Source organism: Notamacropus eugenii, chromosome 2 (assembly GCF_028372415.1).
Source record: "Notamacropus eugenii isolate mMacEug1 chromosome 2, mMacEug1.pri_v2, whole genome shotgun sequence".
Taxonomy (NCBI): domain Eukaryota; kingdom Metazoa; phylum Chordata; class Mammalia; order Diprotodontia; family Macropodidae; genus Notamacropus; species Notamacropus eugenii.
This window is the reverse complement of record NC_092873.1, coordinates 109,101,573-109,124,147: the sequence shown is the minus strand read 5'-3', so window position 1 is coordinate 109,124,147 and position 22,575 is coordinate 109,101,573. Positions and strand designations below refer to the sequence as shown.

The window sequence follows — 22,575 nt, the reverse complement described above, 5'->3', positions numbered from 1 at the left end:
CTGGAATCCTCATGCTGTTTATTTTAATTGCTGTATTTTTGTAGTGTTTATAGATAGGAATCATTAGAAAAAGTTAAATATTTTGAAAATAAGAATAAAGATGAAAATATACTAGCTGGGTAAGAGGTGTTTGATTTGAATGATGTATTTTTAAGGTAATAGACATTTATATATTTAGTGGTCCTGTTTAGTTCTGGGCTATATCAGAGTGTACCTAGAAGAGGTAAGGGGAAACTAATTGTTGCTGTGGGAGTGAGGTTGAATGACCCTGGAATGTTTTAGCTTGAAGAAGAAAAGACTTGGAGAAGGAATAAGAGGGGCATATGATAGCTATGGTTAGGTATTTGAAGAAGTACTGTGTTCTGCTTAGTTTTAGAGGGTTGATTTGCAGTAGAAGTTGTAGAAAGGCAAATCTCAGTTCAACAAAAGGACAAGCTCTCTAATAATTAGAACTGTTCAGAAGTAGATTGGACAGAATGTAGTGGTCTCCCTATCACTCCCACTGGAAGTCTGTAAGTAGGGCTGGAGTTTCACTTGTAAAGGATGCTTTACATGTATAAAAAGTCCGTCTTAACAGATTCTGAGATTCTGTGTATTATTTAAGTGTCCCATGATTTTAGAAATGGAACATAGCTGTAGAGCTGGAGGAGATCTCAGAGGTCAGTCTAAACCCCTTCATTTTACAAGCCTTGAGGTCCAGAAAGGTGAAGTGCTTGACTGAGGTCACATGGAGAGTAAGTGACGGAGCCTAACTTCCAACCTAAATCTTAACTTTCAGAATCCAGTACTTTTTCCATTGTCCTAGGGAAAACTTTGGGTAAATCTGTAAAAGCATAACTTTTGGTAATACATTTAGTGCTGAAAATGACGTCCAGCTATTTTTAGAATAAGTTTTAAAATGTCATTGAGTTTTATAAAGTAATTTATAATTTTAGAGTGGAAGTTTGCCACATCCTGGTTTTAAAAGAAGCAAGTAAATGAAGGCTTGAATTTCAGTTGATAAATTAGGGAATGATTATTATATGAGACATTACATATTCACATTATCTTTTTATCTTAATCTAAGGGTTTAAATATTGAATTTGCTCTATAAAATCTATAATAGATAGATAGACATTTTAGTAGATTAGTACCAGATAGAGATGAGAGACTAACAAAGAGTCTGAATATTTAGTGGTCATAGTTTTTGAGATGTCAAATTGGCAACGTTATTTCTTTTTCCCATTTTTCTTTTTCCCATTTTTTATTAGTGAAGAGCACTTTGAGAGAAAATGCCTATTTGCTCATAAAATTTGTGTTACTGGAATGCCACCCAAAGCATAGTCTAAAAAACAAATACCTTTTGATAGAAAAAAGGAGGGGAGTTTAGAGTGGAGATTTGAAGGACACAAGTGTGACTTGTTTGTTTATACATCTTGATTTTTAATTTAGAATTTATAGGACACAATATGAATTGATTCAGTGTAGTTTTCTCAACCTAAGTAACTCTAAAGCCCACAGTGGACAGTAATTAAAGTATGTACATTTAGGAGTTTCTGATCAAAGATCACAACTTTTGCAGGTGAAGGTATCAAAAAAGAAAGTAACCAAATCACTGGGAAAAATATTAATATTTAACAGTTTGGTAAATAATGTGGTTTTAAAAGGAACTGTATTATCTTGAAATTATAGTCCATTCCGACTTGAGGAAAATTATTTCTGATAAATTAAAAATTGACTATCCCATTGGGATCATAAAATCATGGAGTATTTGAACCAAAAGGGTCTTTTAGAGGTAATGTTCAGTCTTTTCCTTTTACAGTTGAGGAAACTAAGACCAGTTACTTGTCATCATGCAGTAAGTTAGAATGCAGATGAGAATCTGAATTTTCTTACCCCTCTTTCTCTGCTATTAGTAGGAAAGTATTGTTTGACCTTTACTGTTAAAATGAAACCTAGAGAAATCATGTATGTATAAAGTGAATATACTTTAAAAAATTTCTTGTGTATTTTATGTTTGTGTGTTTGACTCACTTAAGGGTGTACTGCTGAGGGAACAAGTTTAATAATGAGGCAAGCATCATTGGTAATATTTCTTTCTGAATGTGGGTAATGCATGTAAACAATACTGTAGAATGCTTAAAACATGAAACAGTTGCGGAAAAAGCACTAGCAGAGAGAGAAGACCTGGGTTCTAACTCTGTGTCTGCTGTTAAAACCTTATCTAGTAATGTGACCCCTGTCAGGTCATTTCACTTTTTTGGGCCCGAGTTTGCTCCTCTGTAAAATGAGCTTATACATATATCAATGTTTCCCAAACTATACTTTTTGGCATAGGGTTATGGTGGAGACAAAGCCCTCTTTGGGTTTCCTCAGTTTTTTTATTTGTAAAGTGAAATGGATGGCCTAGATGATCTCTGAATTTCTTTCTAGCTCAAGTATATGTGATTCTAGAGACTGATGGAATATTGGGATAAAATACATTAATACCTGAATGGATCTGTGATTTCATCCATGTAGGCAATTCCTCCAGCAAATTGTGCACCCCATCCATGCCTGCCCATCCCATGTAGCTATTGACTTTGTCTTCTTGTAAGTTCAACTTGGGAAGTCTGTACAAGGTGGACGGTTTTCTTGCCTTATCTTGATGTCGTTTAGATAGCAGCAGAACATATAGGTCGCCACACACCATCCCTCCATCTCACTATGTGATTGGGCTATCATTTTTTTCCTTTTCTAAAAAAATATATTTTATAACCGCTTCTCCTTTGTAAGTCTGATATGTAATATCGTGCAGCTTGCTCTTATCTGTCATGGGCCTCTTCATTGGCCTTTGGGTCATCTTAAACTCTTGTTTCTTCAGAAATTGTGGTGTTCTATGATACACAGCCAGAACAACACCACTGGAAGAGTATCAGTATTAGAAGATGAGCCCTTTGTTTCAGGGGAACGCTTGGAGTTAAAAGAACTCTAGTAATTCAGCCTACTTTGGGGCAAAATAGAAGTGTAACAATAATAACTCAGATGGTGCTTCAAGTTCGATTGTTGCCATTTGTTTTTACATTGCATTTACATTTGGATACAGTATCCCCCACACCTGTGGGAGTTGGACCTGTCCTCTGTGGAGCAGAAAACTTACTTTAATACATCTGCATCTGAGAAAGTCTATGACATTCTGACTTCTTAGTCCCTTTGTCTTTCTACCAAGAAGAGGGAGGGGGTATCTTTCATTTTCTGTTCTTTGGGACCAAGACTGATTTTTACAGTTATTTGGAGTTTGGCTGCATTTTAATGTTCCTTTCACTTACATTATTGACATAACACTCTGAGGTTACAAATTATATTCATTCAGTAGTCTTGTGAATTAGTTGTGTAAGTATTACACATTTCAGTTTTCTAGATGGAGGAAAGTGGTTTATACGCCTAGTCAAAGTTTCAGGTGCGATTCGAATCCGGTTCTTTCTGTTCAAAGCATGTTATTCTGTAATTTATGCCGTGCTGCCTCTCTCCACCCTCCCCATGATAGAATATTTGTGATGCTTATACTTTAGAGGGAAAATTGTTACCCAGAACCGAAATATTCTCATTTAAAGCGTTGTATAAAACACCAAGTTTGAGAAACATTGACCTCCTAAGGTCATAAAGTTCTATAGACACAGTTTTTGTCTGTGTATTTTCTATTTTTTTTTATATGTGACCTCTAGTCATAAAGTTTTATGATATATGATTTTTTTCTCTAATATAATAATAATAGCTGATATTTACATAACACTTGAAGGTTTGCGAAATGCTTTACAAAATGATGTCATTTGCTCCTCGCACAGTTCTGTGAGGTGGGTACTGTGCTATTGTTGTGATTTTATAGCTAGGAAACGGAGGATTAGAAAGAAGTGGATGACTTGTCTGTGTCACAAGCCAGGAAGTATCAGAGGAAAGATTCAAATACAAGTTTTTATTACTCCAAGGTCATCATTCTCTACTATGCCATAGTTACTGGAAATATGTTGTTTTGAGATGGGGCTTCAGAACTTCCTGTAGTTATACTAAAAGATAAGTTTATTTTACACTTAAGTTCACCTTTGTTATTGACACCTATTATTATCTCTGACTAAAGAAATTGATTACAAGCCTTATGGTAGCTGGGGCTGTCATCTTTGTACATTTTCTAATCTTTAGCATAATAATTTGCATATAACAGGTACTCAGTACATGTTTTAATTAAATGAAATAAGAACTGACCAAATTGTTATAGAAGAATTTGTAACTAAGAGGAAAAAACCTGTGTACTTACTCAAAGTCAGATCTTGAAATAAGAGGAAAGTGAAACACATATAAATCATTTGGATAATTCAACATTGTAGGTAAAGCAGAGATAATAATATTTATATTGCCTGTTTTTGTAAGGATCTATTGAGATAATGCATCCAGACTTGGCTAAGCTAGTCTTTGGAACTATACTTAATGCCTTCCCAATTTGATAGAACCTCCAAGAACTTGCAGGCATAGCCTTTGATAATCTGAGTTCATCTCCATCCCATGGTGAAGCATTAGGCCGGGATTTTAGTAGAGGCATAATTAATTATACAATATAAAGAGTACTGCACTATTATGAGCTAATAACATATTTATGTAGCATTCAGCACTTACAAAGTGCTTTCATCTTAAAAATCACATGAAGTAGTGCAAATATTTTCTTCATGAAAAAACTGAAGCTCAGAGCTTCAATGGCTTGTTCAAGTTTTACAGTGCAGAAATTGGGATTTCAACTCAGGTCTCTTGATTGTAAACTTTTTTTTAATAGTTGATGCTTTAAAAATAATTACTTCCTAATGCCCCTCTCCCTCTTCTCTCCCAATAATCTTTCCTAGTAGTGAATAAGTACAAGTGAGGAAAACAAATCACTACTTGACAATACCTGAAATACATATCTCATTCCACTCTGCTGACAGGTGGGAATCATGACTTTTATTTTAGTCAAGTAATTAGACACCCAATGGTGGCTTGCCCATAGTAGGCCCTCAGTAAATATTTGCTGAATGAGTACTCTGTTTGTTTCAACAATTGTACATAGGAGACCTACTGCATATTTTAATGGAATTACTTATTTCACCCAGTCTACCTTTTGAAGATATTTTGAGTTCCTCGTTGCTGAGGAAAGGTATTGAATGATAAAACAGTATGTAAATTCAGGCTGTTGGGCTTTGTGTTGTTCGGGTACTTTTTTAGTTTCCATGAAATACTTCTTTGTGGTACATGATGTAGGTATTGTTATTATTGTTATAACATTGTATGGCATGTGAAAGAACTATTCAAGTTATCGCCTATATTCAGAAAGTTACTTATTTCAAAAAAAGACACCTTTTTAAAAAAGTTTAAAGCCTAATTAGGCCTTCCAAAGTGAATTCTAATTTGACTGATTCAAGTAAGATAAACCTAAAATTCACATAGCAAGTTGTCATGAGTCTCCCTTACCCCTCCTTTTTTGCCTTGAAATATATAGGAAACACTAAAATCCTGGAAAAGGAAATAACTGCTAACTTTCAGGTGTGAGGAACAGTATTGTATTATGAAGTTATACCCTAACTATATTGTCAAATCACAAATACTGGGCTTGGAGTTGGGAAGAGTTTGACTTGAATTAAGCCTCTGACACTAACTATATGGTCACAGGTACATGATGACCTCATTGGATCTCATATTCTCATCTATAAAACTGGGATCATAGTACCTAACTCTTAGAGTTATTTATGAAGCTCAAAATGCACTGAGGTATGTAAAATACCACCTTACAGTGGTCTGTAAAAATCAGCTATTATTTTTTTATTCACTAAAAAGAATGTGACTGTGGGAGATATTAAGTATCTGTATGATTTTCTGTTGGGAGTACTTGATGAACTTCCATTTTTATGTAGTAAATTTTCATTTTGGAATATTTTCAATAGAAATTTAAAAACATTTTGTAGGACTGAATTTTGCTAATATTATAATTTGATGATTTAAATCTGTCACTAGGCTCTTGTACTTACTGCATAGGCTAACTTTCATTCTCTTCACTTATTTAAAAAAATGTATTTTTAAAAAACTTTGAGTTCCAAATTCTCTCCTTCCCTCAAGCCCTTTCCCACCCATTGAAAAAATAAGCAACATGAAATCAATTTTATGTGATCCTCACTCATTTTTTTTAAAAAATAGGTTTTTATTTTGTGGTATGTTTTTATTCAAACTGAGTCTTTCTTTTTTTTAGATTGTGACTGGGAAACTCTTTTCAGGAACCTGAAAAATAAAATTGCATGTATTTGAATGATGATATTTTTAAGTCTGTTTACATTTATGTGATTCTCCATCACTTTTTTTGTTTAAAAACCTTTGTGTTTTCTCTTAGAGCGGGTTTCTCCTTTTCTTTTTGATGTGAACATGTTTACAGGTAAACTTGTTTTAGAAGTGAAGAACTGAACCTTTGTATATCCTATTACTTACATTTAATTTTTAGAATATTTTTATCCTATTTCTTTTAAAGAAAATCAGGCTATATAAAACTTTGAATTTGCCACTTGAACGTAGTTAAAGAAAGATTTTATAAAAGTGAATATAGAATATTTGCTCATCATAACCTTTAAGGGCTATTTAAATGCTAACTCTCATAACTGGTCACCTTAATTACTCATATTCTTTGGCATTATTAGTTACCAAAACATTCAATGAACATTATTTATGGACTGTGGTCCAGAGAATCATTTAAACATAAATAAGTATGACATCAGCATAGGAAGGTTGAGTCTTTCCTGGCATATTGGACATGGAAAGGTTCAGTTCAATATGGCAGAAATAGCAGTGTTTAGCCTGAAGAAGAAAAGACTTGTGGGGGATATGATAATAGTTTTTAAATTTTGGAAGGACTCTCACGTGGAATATGGTTAGACTTGTTCTACTTGATGCCAGAGGGTAAAACTAGAGAGCAATCAGTGGAAATTACAAAGAAGTAAATATAAGTTTTATCTTGTATAAAAATTATGTTATAAAAATTATATCTTATATAAAATTTATAACAGAGTTATCTAAATGGGAATGGACTGTTTCATGAGGTAATACATTCTCCTTCCATAGAGATATTTGAACAAAGTTTGAAAAATCTGGCATATTGTTGGAGGATTTTTATTCAGATATAGGTTGGACCAGAGGACGTTTTACATTTATTCCATTTCTGAAATTCTGAAAAGCTTTGTATTTGAATTTATGGATTGGGTTGAAGTTTAATAGGATTATTCAGCAAGTGATTATTAGCTAGAAAAAATTGAGATTAGGCTGTTTCCAAGGTACTTCTGCCAGGGAGGAAGAACGTTTAATAATTGTTGATAGGGATAGATTATGAAGAATGCTAAAAGAACATCAGAAGAATGGGAATTAGGCAGAAGTCCATGCTTTTGGCACTGCCTAAAAAAAGTCTCCCACTTTATTCCTTTGTGTGTTTGTTTTCTTGTCGGCTCTGGTTTGTCTCTGTTTCTCTGGTTTGAATTACTTTGCAGCTCTAGCCATGTTGTTACTGTCTCTCCAGAAACTCTCTCCTCTTCACTCTTTCTGTTATTATATTAATATGGTTATGGTATCAGTAAACTTGATTTAGTAAAACCTTCCTTTTCACATATTGTATGTTCAAAGTGATACTTGTGAGGTGGTCTTGGTCAGAGGAACAGGCATATCCATAGGTAATCACTCAGGAACACTGATAAATGGAGATTAGGGAAGTGTTTGGAACAATTAGGCAAGGGAATAAAATAGAGGTAAGGAGTCAAAAGCTGTCTTGATAGTGTATGGTGAGTGGTAGGCCAGTTAAGATTAAGAAGATGTAGAGATAGTGTCTTCTATTAAGGTTTAAAAGCATATGTCCTTATGTCCTTAAATGAGAAAAAAAAGGTGATTTTCATGGTTAGGAGAATTGATCAAGTAGGGATTAATGTGTTTACATGATCAATTTTTGTAAGGATTAATGTGTTTACATGATCAGTTTTGTATATATATTATAATTCAAAAATACTGCAATTTAAAAAATTCTCTAATTTATTTTTAAATTATAAATGAATAGTCATTACTATAATAGATTATCCTTTTGAAGATAACACTAGCTAAGATATTCCATATAGTGTCCTGAAGAATTGAATTTTAAAGAAAATGCAGTAAGAGAATCAGATGGCTGAAGAACATTACACATTTTATCACTTGTTATGATATATGAATATACACCTGTTATGTATATGAATGCTTTCAACTACTTTGATTTCCTCATTGTTTTCTTTTTTTTCCTAAGAAACTAAATTGGTTTTTGTTTTGTTTTAAGGTATTAAAGAGCAATGGATTTTTAGTTAGAGGACTTTGAATGGTTTCTTTGTTGGTTGCTCCTGGTGTGACTACAACTATTACTTAGTATGGGCTTCAGTTTTCTTTTTCTTTTCTTGATGTAAATAGTTTCTTTTTACCTTTTCTTAACTTTCACATTTATAAAATGAGTGGCTTAGATTAGATGACCTCTGAGGTTCCTTCCAGCTCTAAAACCTATGAAATCCTAGTATATATAAAGAGGTTTTGATTTTTGAATTTTTGTCCAATGTTTACTTTAGAAAGATTGTAAAACATATGATGACGGACATATATGAATAGGGGAAATTATAGTGAATTTGTTTTTTTTTTCCCAAGTGAAATATCACGAGACATTTGAAATTATATTTTTTGTTTCAATTACTAATATTTTTAAATGGCTTCAAAGATGAAAATCTCTTTCTTTCATTTTAATTTTGTTTTTATGCTTATGTTTTATAAAGTCCTGCATTTTTTTAGCCTTTTGGAACTGGCTTATCAGATGTGCTTTTCTGTAAAAGATGACCAGAAAAATGATCTTCAATTTAGAAATTTCATTTCAAATAATATTGTTGTCCAAGTAACATCAGTAATATAACCAGGGAGTAAGGTGGTTAACCAGTTTGTAATTTGTAGGTAGAAGAATTTTCTAAATTGTATTTAATATTTATATACCATATTTGACCGCAAAATGTTTCTGAGACTTCCATTTATGAAAATAACTGATTTAATCTCCATAAGAAGATAAGTGAAGAATACAAAGCAAAAGCTAAAAAGAGAACTGATGAGCTTTTATTTGTAGGCAGGAAAAATATTGTTTCTTAGTCAAATGCCATACCAAAATGTGTATAGAAATACAAATATAAATACACATATTCATATACAGAGTAATATCTTCACTTATTTGACATTTTCAAGGATTATTAATATATGCATATATTTCCTGGATAACTAAAACTTAGCCTTTCCTCCATGCCATCAGAGGTCATTGAGGATTATGGGGTTATTTACTGTTGTCTTAAGTGGTCCCATATCTGATGGTGTTTTGAGTTCCTTTTTTGTACTTTATGTATTTTTTATTAGGCCACCCACATGTCATTCACTAATTTTTATTGATATTAGTATATGCTGTAGCCCCTGTACAGTTTGCTGCTTATGAATTGCTATGGCCTAGGAATAAGATAACTAAACTTAAAAAATAACAACCAAGTTCCCCCAAATAAAATGTAAAATATACACATATGTATATTTTATGTTACTGTCACTAATAGCTCCCATTCTACAATAAAGCCTACCTTATAATAAAAAACAAAATAAAAAAAGTAAAGTTAAGCTAAAGAAACCAACATATTGACTTTGGTTGCCAGTGTATGCCTCATCCTGCCCTCGTTTGTCATCAGTTCTCTGAAGTCATGGCTGGTTATTCTATTGATTTAAATTCTTTTGTCATCTAATATTCTCTTCCTAGACATTATTGGGATCATTGTGTATTATATTGCCTTGTCAGCTTACTTGCTTCATTCCATATCAGTTAAAATAAGCCTTTCCTAATTTTTATGATTTTATTGTATTTGACATTTAGGTACAATAAAAAAATCAGAGCTTTGTTAAACTAAGACTAAGTAGACTCTTAAGTAAAAGTCTGAGGAATTCTTCTAGGAGTCAGATATGTGAGCTGTGGTTCATTTCTTTTAGGTTTTTTAGGCTTTTCTGGTTCTTGACTGTATTTTAGTAATATGAGCTTGCTAGGTAAGTTACCTACATATGCGTGAGGTATTACATGGTTTCTAATTTAAAAATTGGTTGTGTTCTAAACATTTATTGGTCAGTGTGGAGCTCAGAATGAATTTTCTCATAGAAATAATGTCATTAATGGTGGTCAGGTTCCCAGGCCAGACCAACAAAGCCTATATAACCATAGCCACACCTAACTTCCACTTATAACAATTTTTCTGAGATAATGAATTTTGATTTCTTATTTCATCCCCCGTCTACTGTCAGATGGCTAAGACTTTCCTGGAAGCTGTATTTGAGAGCAGTAGGTCTTGGGGAAAATTTGTTAAACATAAGTAGTAAGTTAATAATCAGGGAAGGATTCTTTCTGTTTCTTTCTACATCAACATCAGCTAAAAGACCTTTCTGTGTTTATATTTGTATGGAAAAAGTATCTTTTTGGGTTTATTATTATTATTTGGGTTAGTTATTCTGAATTAGAAAATATAGGGCAGAGGAAAAAGCAAACTATGGTAGATATTTAATGAATACTAATGTAAAAATACTGAATAAAATGTTAGCAAAATTGGTTCAGCAGTATTTTAAAAATATTTTATTCTATTAGCAAGTTGGATTTATATCAGGAATTCAGGGTTGGTTCTGTATAAGAGAAACTAGAAATATAATAAGACATATTAACTGAAACCACATGATTATTTTTATAGATGTAAAAAAGTCTTTTTATAAAATAACACCCATTTATGTTAAAAACATTAAAATGCATAGGAATAAATGCTTTTCCTTTATATGGTATATTATATTTTTTTTAAAAACCAAGAGCCAAAATGGAAAAACATTGGATGGCTTTCCAGTAAGATTAGGGATAAATAAAGCACTCTTATTTGATAAAGTACTAGAAAATCTAGCTGTAGATATAAGATTGGAAAAAGGAAATGAGGGAATAAGCACAGGCAAAACAGATAATTATTGCTTTTTGCAGATACAATGATTTACTTAGAGGATCCTAGATATTAACTAAAATTAATTGAAATGATTACATCAGTAAGGAGCAGGATAAAAAAAATCCATAAAGTGACTAACTTTCCTTTATATTACCAGCAAAACCAGAAGAAAGTGATAGAAGAGAAATTCCATTTAAAATAACTTGAGAATATGTAAATTTTTTGTGAGTCCCACTACAAGGATATATATTACACATATTTATAATATATTTGTGAATTATATGAATCCAACTATAAAACATTGTATAGAAATAAATAATAATAGTGGTTAGTATTTATATAACACTTTAAGGTTTGTAAAGCTCTTTACATAGATTTTCTCATTTGATCCTCACAACCACTCTGAGACATAGAAGCTATTATCCCTATTTTGTAGATGAAGGAACTGAGGCAGATAGAGGTTAAATGACTTGCCTGTAGTGACACAGCTTGTAAATGTCTGAGACAAGATTTAAACTCAGGTCTTCTGACTCCAGGGCTGGCACTCTATCTGCTACGCTACTTAGTGTCCCTTGCTATCTTAAGGAAGACTTAAATACTGGGAAAGATAATTGCTCATGATTTGGCTAACATATTAGAAATGATAAAACTGAATTAATTTATAGATTCAGTGTCATGTTAATCAATATGTTTGTCTCCTAAGAATTAACTAAATAACATCAGAATTCATCTGGAAGAACATAAGATCAAGAATATCCAGAGAAATAATGGAGAAAAAAAGAAAAAAGAAAACCAGGACAGAAGGTGGGAGGGAGGCTTTTAGTATCATTTTATACTGTATTGTAAAGCAGTAGTCATCATAATTATTTGGTACTGTTTAAAAAAAAGAAAAGTTGATTAGTTGAATGTGCCAGGCAAATAAGATCTGGAAGCAATTGAGTACAGTAATATATAGTGTTTATTAAACTCAAGGACACCAACTATTTGGGTAATGATAAACTGTTTTAGAAAAACTAGAAAATAATCTGGCAGGAATTAGGTTTAGACCAATATTTTACAGCGTATGCCACACTCAGCTCCAAAGTAATGTAGATACAAATTAAAGGTGGAAAGGAGATATCCTTCACTATTATGAACAAGAGAAGCATTATTATCCAAATAAAAGATAAAATCATAGGAAATAAGTTGGACGATTTTAATTACATAAATTGTAAAATTTTTGCACAAAAATCAGTGTAGTCAGCAGTTAACTTGGAAAAAATATTTGCAGTATGTTTTCTGATAAAACTCTGTTCTCCAGGATACTTAAGGAATGGATACAAATATCTGTTAGGGAATGGTTCTTTTTCTTGTATAAAAGGTCAAAAGATATTATAGACAGCATTCACAAAAATGAATAATTTTGAACAACACACCAGAGGGGATCAGAAGGTAACAGAGACAAGTGAACAGTATTGGAACTATTATTTTAAATTTAATGCATTCTTTAAAAAACCTCTGTACATAATAGAGATTCATGGTTTCATATAAATCTTCATTTTCCCTTCTTTGTTCATGGGTTCTGTTCCTCCGATGAGTGAGATCCTGGCTAGTATTGCCTTTTCTTGAGGAGGCCTACTAGGCACACTTGATTTATTACCAAGTCACTCATTTTCCTTTTGGGTCTTCATTTTGCCATTAAATATATAGCAAATGCAATCACATTTTCCTGGAGAAACTTGTCTGGATCCCTTTTTTGCCCATTTTACATCTGACATTGTATTCTACTTGTTTGTGTAGATACTCCTGCCTCTACTTCCCAGTAAACTCTCTATTTCTTGGGGGCAGGTGGTAGATCACTTTTTAGCTTTGTGTTCCTCAAGCCTTGTATAGTACCTTGCACGTGCAAAGCACATAAATTGTTGGATTTAATTTAGTTAGGTAAGTCTTGGATAAATATCTCAAAATAATCATTTTAATTAAGTTGAACGTATATGTACATTTATATATTGAGAATGTCTATAGTGATGTGATTTACTTCTCCAGTAAGAAATATGTTAACTCATTGATGGTTGGACAGGTATTTCACATAAGAGTACTAAGTTAAGTGAGTGCTGTGTAGACAGTGTAATACTGTCTAGTTTTTCCCTTTCCCACACCTCCCATACCACAAAACCGAGGAACATTTTGTGTTTTTTCTTTCTTTCATGTGTTACTTTTGACCAAGTAGTTCATTACCCAGTGACTGTCTTACTAGTGATGAATGTCTTCATATCTGTCTGGACTGATTGGTTGGTTTCTGGTTAGTAGATATGGTTTGTTACTGGGATAGTATCTGAACCCATTCCACCTTAGTAGGAATGACCAAAGTATATTTGCCAGCATAGCTTTGAGAACCTAGAGTTAACTCTGTCCCATGATGAGATATTAGAGTAGAACTTTTATGGAAGTCAGCAGTGTGGGATTCATTCCTGAATAGGCTTAGTATGTGCAATCAGACCATTGACTTATTTTATCAGAGGTGAAAATCAACAACAATTTGAAAGAAAGAGTAAAGATGAGAAGATGCTGCAGGCACTTACAACAATTTCAACCTGAATTATTCAAACAAACTATTCATGCTCAAAAATGGGAAATAGATATAAGAAAAGACATTGACAGAAATTTCTAGGAAATGGTGATAGTCTAATGTAAAGCAATTTGAGCTAAAAAACAAAACATGGCAACAAAAATGACTTGGTAAGCAAATACTTGCTTTCTTTCTAAGAGGAGAGACATGGTGGATAAGGATCATATTAGCTTAGAATGCAAACTGTTTTGCAAAATAGTATGGGGGATGGTAGTAGAAAATTAACAGCTGTGTTGCTTTAGAAACTTGCAAAATTGTAATGGGGAAAATGAATCTACAGAAAACTTGTTACGATATTCAAGTAAGTCAGATCACAGATAAAACTTAAAGGAAAAGAACAGGTGAAAAATGAAACAAATCTGTCAACATTTTCATAACAACATATTCCGTCATTTATTAGAATGAAAGGACCACATTTGAGTTAACATCTTAATATTTGATGTTTGAAAAAAATGAACTATATGAAAACTATATGAAAAAAATGAATATATGAAAACAAGAAAAGCAGTTAGATTATAACAAAGACACAGAGAAGAATCTGGTCACAACATGATTTTGAATGCCTTGAGGAGGCAATTCATCTTCAAAACATCTAAAGAAAGAGAAGGTAGAGAATGATTTTTAAAAATCAATAAACTAATATTTAAGTGCCTACTGTTTGCTAGGCCCTTTGTTGCAGGTACTGTGGATATACAAAGAAAGGCAAAAAAAAAAAAAAGCTCTTGCTTTTAAGAAACTCACTGTCTAATGGGTTAGACAACATGCTGACAGCTATATACACAACATACATATAGGACAAATTCTGGATAATAGTCTCAGAGGGAAGGCATTAAGATTAAGTAGGACTGAGAAAGACTTCTTGCAGAAGGTGAAACTTTAGTTGAGACTTGAAAGAAGTAATGGAAGTCAGGAGAGAGAGTTGTAAGCATGGGAGACAGTTATCAAAACTAAGAATAAGGAGATGAGTGTTCTGTAAAAGAAACAGCAAGGAGGCCAGTATCATAAGAAGACTAGAAATGTAGGAATGGGTCATGTTATAAAGGGTTTTAAAAGTCAAGTCAATAAACATATTATTTTTTCAATAAACATTTATGAAGCACCTGTCATGTGGTAGCATTTTACTAAGTTCTGGAGCTACAAACACAAATAAAAACAGAGTCTCTGATGTCAAAGAGCTTGCAGTTTAATTGGAGAAGGCAGTGCACAAAAGGGAACTGAAAAGTCATGGAAGTAGGAGCATGTTGGAGAAGTCCACAGAAGTCCAAAAAGCATTGTAGCTGATTGTAAATGAGGAGAAGCCTGCTATGCTCCTTTCTTAATTAGAAACTTGTTAGCCTATGGTTTTTGCCCTAAGCAGAGGGTATGAATGAGATGTGAATACTAAAGATTTTGTTATTACAGAGAAAATTTTACATTTGATCCTCGAGGTAGTGGGAGCTATTGGAGTGTATTGAAAAGTGGAGTAATACTTTCAGATTTGTACTTTTCAGTAATATTATTTTAATAGTTGACTGGAGGATGGATCAAAGTGAGGAGAGGCTTGAGGGGAATCTAGGCAGCAAATTATTACAATAGTCAGTGCATGTTATGATAAAGACCTGGAGCAGAGTGTTAGCAGTCAGATGAAAGAAGAGGTTATATATGAGACATATTTTGAAGATGGACTTAATAGGACTTAACTGTTTGAATATGAGAGTGGTGAGAGACTGAGGAACTGGGATGACACCTAGGTTGTGAGCCTTTACTGGGGAAGGGGTGGAAACACAAACAGTAAAAAAGGAAGTTAGGCAGAGGGGAATGTTTGGAGTGGGGAAGAAGATGATGAATTCAGTTTTTAACAAGTTGAATTTAAGATGGCTATAGAATGTCTAGTTTGTGATATCTAGTAGACAGTTGAAGATGTGAGACTGAAGGTCAAAGAGAAAATTGGGTTAGACAAGTATATCTTGAGTCATCTGCATAGAGGTGATAATTGAAACCATAGCAGCTGATGAGATCACCAAGTGAAATAGTATAAAAGGAGAAAAAAGAAGACCTGGAAGGCAGCCTTAGAGTACCCCTGTGGTTAGTAAGTATGAAAGTGATAAAGATCCAACTAAGGAGACAGCAGGAAAAATAAGATAGGTAAGAGGAGTACAAGAACAGAGCAGTGTCATGAGTTCTAGAGAGAAGAGGTTTTCAAGGAGCAGAGGGTATTAAGACAGCATCAGAGGCTGTAAAAAGACAAGAATTCAATCGTAGATGGTATTGTTCCCCAGAAAAGGTGATCGAGAGTACATCAGTAGCACCAAATCCACTTTCTTACTTTATAACCTTTATAAAATCTTTATGGGAATGAGTTACTTATTTAGCAAAGGTATTTTTGATGAAAACATGAGGAAAGGGAAGGAATGGAACAAGCATTTATTAAGTGTCTACTGTATGCCCAGGTACTGTAAATGCTTTATTTCATTTGATCCGAGAATTCTGAGGTAAATATTATTATTCCCACTTTGTAGATGACAAAACTGAGGCAATATGTAGTTAAGTGACTTTCCTAAGGTCAAATAGCTAGTAAGCTTCTGAGGTAGCATTTGAACTCAGAACTTCCTGAGGCCAGACCCAGTAACTCTGTCCATTGTACAAAGAGTAAGGTTTTTGCAAATTTTCTGTAGCAGATCAGATCTTCACTGATAAACGTTTGCCTGAAAGGAGTAGAGAATACTCTAGATCCCTCTGTGTTTATTGTCTTGAGTGTACAAAAGCATTTGACTCAGCAGAGCAAAATTCAGCCTCTTCTAACAAGATGTGTCTTATGCATATCTTGAGATAGGATTCAATGGTAAATGAAGTCTCAAAGGTACCTTTGTTTAGTGATTCTTTGATTATCAAATACGTATGGAGATGGAGAACACACTTTTAAAAAAGGCATTCGTGACTTCACCACTTGGAAAGATGTTGTCTGCAGCATCTGAATTCAAGAGGGCTCCTTATCCTGTACATAGTGAATTTCTCCATATACTCCTGTTTGTAGTTGACTTGTCAACTTCTTGAGGGTTTTAGACAGATTAGCAGCAGCTTAAGGTCTTAGGCACCAGAAGCTGTTGATCTAATGCACCCATATTTTATAAAATATTAATCTTCCTCTGTAATTGCCTTTTTAAAAAAAGTTTAGATTAGTTTTTCCCTTTTTTTATTTATGTAGTTATTTGACAGCTTTCCATGTGGCTTTGAATCCTCCTAGACTTTTACTTGAAATGATTATTTCTGAAAAACTAACTTTTTATGTAAAAGAAGATGTAGAAGGAGTTAAGTGTACATAAAAAAGAACTTTTGACAGCCTTTAATTGATTTTGTGGTTTATTTGGAGGGAACAATAAGTTAAGGAACCATTTTTTTTTTTTGGTTGACCTTTTTTATATTATGACCAGATGTTCTGTTTATCTGACTTCAGAGTTTTTTAGATAAGTTTAAACTACAATATTAAAGTTTCTTTGATGAAATATACTCCGATAAAACAAAACGATGATGATAGGTCCTGAAAGCTACCTGTGTTTTTAAGAATATGAACCCTATAGTACATTGTCTAATGGCATCCTGATTAAGTAGCAGATGACTGGTTTGCATTAATCACAAATACCCCAGAGCATAACTTAAATAAATTAAGTGACTAAGTTCTGAATTTAAAAGTTCAGAAGAATAATCTGACATTTGCCTGAGTTCATATTTTAATAGTCAAATTCAGAAAAGCTCAAGGTAAAAAACTCAATCTGTGATTCTAAATCTGGGTTCAAGTTTCACCTCTGACACAATAATGGTTAGGTGTTCTTGGGCAAGTCACTGAACTTCTTAGTGCGTCTGCCAACTTTCTGAGCATAGTAGGTCACATCTGTGTTGGTAGAAGAAATTCTTCACTAAGAATTTCCTACATGGATAAAATCATAGATATGCTTTAAAAAATATGTACAGTTGAGGCAGAGTGGTGTATTAGAAGGACATTAGATTAGAATGAGACTCCAGGGGTTCAGGCTATGATGTTGCCCTTAGTAGCTGTATGTTTGTAGGTAAATTGTTTAACTTGTCTGAGCCTTCATTTTCTTATCTGTAGAATAGAGTATTTGCACTATGTGTATCATATTTTTTGTGAGGAAAACATTTTGTAAACTATAAGAACAAGTTACTATTTTCACTCTAATAATAATTGAGACCAGATGACTGGCAAAGATTTCTAAATATATTTTTAAATTTAGTAATTAATTGTGAACAACTTTTAGTAGATTAAAAACAATGCTAGAACCCAAATGAGAGGAGCAGAAAAGAAAAAGGCTTGGTTTGGTACAAATGGCTGGACTGATTTCTAGTCCTGCCCCTGGTAGTTATTGGGCACTGGCAGAGGTATCCCTTATTTACTTATGAGGCAGGATTCTTAACCTGGCATCTAGGAACTTGTCAATTTGATTATACGGTTATTCCTTCCACACAGTGACTTCCCTCATCTCACTTTTGATATCCCACAGGTCAGCATAATAAATTAAATGGGAATTTTTTAGGAGTTTTACGCAAGCTGCAGATGACACACAGAGGCTATCAGACAACACAGAAAAAGTTTGGAAACTCAGAAATGCATAAAATATATGTGTAGTATTATATAATATCAGCATAGTTTATCTTTTAATAATGTAATATTCAGACTTCTTGTCTGGTATGAAGGAAGAAAAAAATTTACATGGATTTTCCAGATTGTGAGGCGCTGTGACCCTAACCCCTATGATATGGAAGGGATAACTTGGTTTTTTTAATAGTCATATGTGCTGAAAAAACCTTTTTCTGAGAAAAGGGTCCATAAGTTTCACCAGAATGCAAAAGGGAAATATGAGAACAAAAAAGATTAAGAACCCATTCCTGCATATGAGGAAGCTAAGATAAACAGAGGTTAAATGATTCACGCAGGTAGAATGTGACAGAAGTGGTATTTGAATTCTCATCCTTTGACTCCAAGTCCATTATGTTTTCCATTTTAAGAATTATCTTTTGATTGAAATTAGTAGGAGCCCTTTGGTCATTCAGGAGAAAATGGGATTCGAAATAGCTAATACAGCATGGAATTTAAATAAAGAAAGGATGAAGAGAAAGGACATGATCAGTGCAGCTTTAGCAATGTACATCGAGGTAGCAGGTCCTGATTCCTTTAAACATATACCCCTTGAATGGAAAAATATGTCTGCTTCAGGTTACAGAAAGAACAGAATGATACCAAAGTCTAGTAACCTATTGTGTAGCAGCCCAATGGCTTAAAATTAGACATTTTGATTTTCTCTGATTATATATTCATCAAATTCCCTTTTAGGCCTTACACTGTATTTTTCTTAATACACCTGGCAGAACAATGATTAGTAACCAGATTTTCAAATCTGATAGTCTGACACATGATAGCAAAATATTGATATCATCTACAGGTAAAGAGTAAATGCATTTTAGGGATGGGGAATAAGGCTATAAAAGTAAGAAGAGTATACTGTTTAAGGTAACAGACATGAAAAACATCATTTTCTGTGTGATTGAAGGAAAACTGTCAGTTGTCCTCTTGAGGTCAGTATGAAAAGACCTAATAATGAAAGTATGACTTTAATGACTTCCTTATTGGGCTAACATTAAGTATATTATTGATAAAAACAGTTCTTATTTATATAGTGTTTTGGGGTTTGTAAAATACTTTATTGACAATAACTGACTGAGATGGTGTTGTCATTTTCATTTCACATATGAGAAAACTGAGGCATAAGAAGTTAAGTGATTTGCTGTGGGTCACCCAGCTGGTGTCAGAGATGAGAACTGAGCCCACATCCCTGACTCCGTTTCAAGTACATTCTCTGCTGTGCTATGCTGCTTCATGTGAAGGTCCCTCATCTTTTTAAACTGGAACTTAGAATAGAGTTTTAGCATGATAGTTTTCTAAACTTAACATTTGTCTGTCCAATTACTATGATTTACTTTGTCTCTAGTAATTGAGGGAAAAGTCAAGAGTAGGAAACTGTGATTGTAAAATATCCAATAATGCCTAAAACATTTTTCTCCCTTTGAAAATCAGTTCAAAATAAATTACTTAAATGGTTTCCTATTTCAAAGCATAATTTGGGGCATAAAGAAAGTCTTTGTTGTACCTACTTTTTAGCATTGCTATGGAAAAAGTTTCCTATACCTTTAAAATGATACCATGTTTTTAACCCAATGTTAATGACTAAGACAGAATCTTTCCACTTAAACCTTTTCCCAGCTTTTTTAAGGTTGCTGGAAGCATTGCCACTTTCTTTTTGAACTTTAGAATCAAACTGTAGAATCAGAAATCACAGTCAGAAAAGGCCTCAGAAGAGATCCAGGCCAATGTCCTTGTCTTAGAGACAGACATCCAGCCCAGCAGATGGAGACCACGTGACTCACCCAACTGAGTTCTCTCAGCAGTAAGCTTCAGATGCAGGATTTGAATCTGTCAGCTTGTTAAGTCTTCATTCCATATTGTTTAATTTTTTTAAAAAGCCTATTTCATGCACTACCCAGTTAGAACGTTAGCTGATGTGTGTTTGTGTGTGTGTGTGTGTGTGTGTGTCTATGTGCGTGTGTATGTGCGTGTGTGGTTTCCTAGTTTTCACTCCTGCTTTTTTCCATTAACAATACACTTAATTATATCAATGAACTTAGTGACAGGTTAGACTAATGAATATCCAAATCATTCTTCAGTCTGTACTGTATGCACGTTGGCACACATAGAGTTTTAAATCACAAGGTCCCTTACCTTCAAAATTCACTTCAGTGGTCCCTGGTTAAATTTAAGGCTGTGTGCCTGTGTTGGGGGGAGGGGGCAGATGGGTGACTGTGGGAGAGAACGTGTAGAGTGGAAAGAAAACTAGATTTGGAGTTGTAACTTGGGCTCAAACCCTGATTCTGCTACGTAATTATGTAACCTTGATGAGGTCATTTCATTTGTCTGGTTTTTAATTTCCTCATCTATAAAACAAAATGTAAAAACTAACATACAAGTTCCCTTCCAGCTTCAAAATAAAATGAAAAACTTCTTCTCCTATGGCTCTGTTTACCTCTTAGTACATTCTTCCTTTGTTGATGGGGCTATTTATACACCTATTTTCTCTCTCTTTCATGGTCCTTACATGTGTTGCTTAAAACTTTGAAAACACTTGGAAAAATTTGTCTCTCTGTTCATTAATTTGATGGTGTAGGTATGTTTGTCTGCATGTATTTTCAGTCAAGATATTCATTTACCTAAAGTAAGGTCTTAAATATAGATACATATATGCGAATGTGTGCATGTTATGCATATAAACACATACATACATCTTTATATACATGTGATATACATATTAACATCCTTTAGTGAATATGTTTATATTTGAATACATTTGCTTATGCAATATACATATGTAAATATGAGTAAAATAATGAAGTAAATTAAATTTTTTTTAAACTAACATAAGAATTTGCACATTCAAAGGAGTTGTACACTTCAAAGTAGTAACCTTTGGAAGGTGTACATATGTTCTAACAATGATTCCTTTGATTACAGCATTTTGGGAACTTTGGTGTTGCATTCTAAGCCTGAAACAGATAATATTTTTATTGGTGACTTTGTCCTTTGAAAGTGAATTGAAAAATTAATTTGGATCTAGGTCTTATAAAGAAGGTACGATCAAACTGGGCAATGCTGGTTTTAGACAAAAATGAAGTATAATTGTGAAAAAAAGTCATTTCTTTATGTGGCTTATGAACAGCTGGTGGGAATTCTAAAAGAGATGTTTGAAACATTTCCACCAGTGGCTTTATTTCTGGAAAATATGGATATCCTGAGAGACAGCATGCCAGACTTGGGTTCAGGTTCTCCTCTGACCTACAGTAACTGTGTCCCTCTGTGCAAGCTAAAACCTCAGTGCCTTGTCTATTCTCTAAGAATGTAAGTTTCATAATAGTTGATGAATTGCTTTGGTAGAGGACATTTCTTTACCATAGGGTTCCCTATAGTGGTGAAATTATATTGCTTCCACCAATCAACAAAAACCTTCTAAGTTTCTAAGTTGTTTTCTTTGAAAGAGACAATGCTCATTTGGATATATAATTTTGGGTGTATTCTTTTAAATTCTAATCAGTCTCACTGTTCTACAGCAACATCTAGATATAGCAACAGCTATATCTACGTATTCTATACTGTCTGTGAATTTCCTTGTTTAGTATATATTTATGTGCAGCCCAAGTTTGTGAATGGATTGTTTTAAACATTCTTACATTCTTTTGTTTATTGTTTTGTAGCAAGAACACATGTTCTCATAATTCTGTTCTATATGCTGGTGTAGATTAAACGACAAGAACCAATTTCACTTAAAATGTACATGAAATATAGAATTAATAAAACCTATAAAACTGACCCACCACATATACAAGTTTCTGTGGGAAAATGCAGTTTTGGAAGCCAGAAGTCTACCTCTACTAGGGCTCTTGGCCATGGTACTGGGAACTCCTCTTACTACTTTTCTTGTTTGGTAGTAGGAATTAAGACTCCCTCAACTCATATCAGTGGTGGTGGCTTGGAATGGGGCCACTGATGGGGAATTTTGGCAGAGGAGAAGTAATGAAGGGTAGGAGTTACAGAGGTTCAGTGGTGAAGATTTGCATTGGAGACTCTGGAATAAGTAGCAGGAATAGAGGCTATTAGGTAGGGATGTGTCAAGTCCATCGGTCAATAAGCATTTAAAACTAGTTATTTTATGCCAGTTACTGTTTTTCAATGGGAATACAAAGGTTCCAAGATAAACAATGTGAGATTTGGGTCATCTGAAAGTATAGACTACAGGGAATACCTTTTAGTTCTGGAATAGTTCACTAGTTATTCCTTTGTTTTTCTCCTTTTAGTCCTATGGACTGGCTTTCCTGTTATCTTTTCACTGCCACCATCTATGATTTCTGACGAAGACTTTTCCCTTT

At 33.6% G+C, this 22,575-nt stretch overlaps 1 protein-coding gene across 11 annotated transcripts in view; it reads left to right on the top strand.

Annotated features, from left to right (window-relative positions):
* SUPT3H (SPT3 homolog, SAGA and STAGA complex component) overlaps positions 1-22,575 on the top strand; it is a 654,394-nt gene that overhangs the window by 22,712 nt on the left and 609,107 nt on the right. The gene's annotated exons all lie outside the window — the stretch shown is intronic.